This window comes from Cyprinodon variegatus, unplaced genomic scaffold (assembly GCF_000732505.1).
Source record: "Cyprinodon variegatus isolate N-32 unplaced genomic scaffold, C_variegatus-1.0 Scaffold804, whole genome shotgun sequence".
NCBI classification, from domain to species: Eukaryota; Metazoa; Chordata; class Actinopteri; order Cyprinodontiformes; family Cyprinodontidae; genus Cyprinodon; species Cyprinodon variegatus.
In genome coordinates, this window is record NW_015151257.1 from 240,448 (window position 1) to 241,803 (window position 1,356).

The following is a 1,356-nucleotide window of genomic DNA, read 5'->3' on the forward strand; positions in this document are numbered from 1 at the left end:
TTCTAGGTTCTGGTCCCTCTGGGTTCTGGTCCCTCTGGGTTCTGGTCCTTCTAGGTTCTGGTCCCTCTGGGTTCTGGTCCCTCTGGGTTCTGGTCCTTTTAGGTTCTGGTCCCTCTAGTTTCTGGTCCTTCTGGGTTCTGGTCCTTCTAGGTTCTGGTCCTTCTAGGTTCTGGTCCTTCTAGGTTCTGGTCCCTCTGAATTCTGGTCCCTCTGGGTTCTGGTCTCTCTGGGTTCTGGTCCTTCTAGGTTCTGGTCCCTCTGGGTTCTGGTCCCTCTGGGTTCTGGTCCTTCAAGGTTCTGGTTCTTCTAGGTTCTGGTCTCTCTGGGTTCTGGTCGTTCTAGGTTCTGGTCCTTCTAGGTTCTGGTCCCTCTGGGTTCTGGTCCCTCTGGGTTCTGGTCCTTCTAGGTTCTGGTCCCTCTGGGTTCTGGTCTCTCTGGGTTCTGGTCCTTCTAGGTTCTGGTCTCTCTGGGTTCTGGTCCTTCTAGGTTCTGGTCTCTCTGGGTTCTGGTCTCTCTAGGTTCTGGTCCCTCTGGGTTCTGGTCCCTTCTGGATCAGCAGACCAGGACCCAGCCTATAAAGCTGCTGAACTGAATAATTGTGGCCCGGTTCGATGGTCCAATAGCTGATGAGGAACCAGGTTCTAAAGGTTCTGCTCCATCCAGAACTTCTGCTGGTTCTGAAGGATCAATAGTTTTAGACGATAAACTGGTAGAACCGGCGGTTCTGGTTCTGGTTCTGTCTTTGAAACATCTTTGTTTTCTGACTCTGGTTCCTGGTTCTGGAACCGGTCCTGACCCGGTTTCTCTCAGTGAAGGTCCAGTTGCTCCTGGTTCAGCCTTGGTTCTGTTGGACCTCATGATACCCAGAACTCCAAGTCTGCAGGTGGGTTCTGGGTCAGGAAGGTCCGGGTCACATTCCTTCACTTCCTGTTCCCACCCCGTGGTTCTGGGCTACTTTGGACCAGAACCTGCTGCAGCCTGAGGCGCTGCAGCTGCGGGTCGGTTCTGAAGCAGTCTGTGGGTCGGACATGCTGCATAGTTCAGCGTGTCCTGGCAGGCCGGGCGGCGCCGCATCGGGCCGGGCGGCGCCGCATCGGGCCGGGCGGCGTCGGGCCTGTCAGGACGCCTCTGGAATGAAGAGCTAGCTGATTGGTTCTGCTGTTTAGCCCGGAAAATGTTCTGGTACCAAAGCAGAGACAAAGTTCTTCAGAACCTCTGCTTACTTTGAGCTGCTGGACACATTTAACCAGTTATGGTTCTGACCCGGTTTGCAGGTGGACCAGAACTCAGCGTCCAGATCAGTCTATGTTGCTATGGCAACTTGATCTGCAGCAAAAATGTCCTGAGAGAAGATTT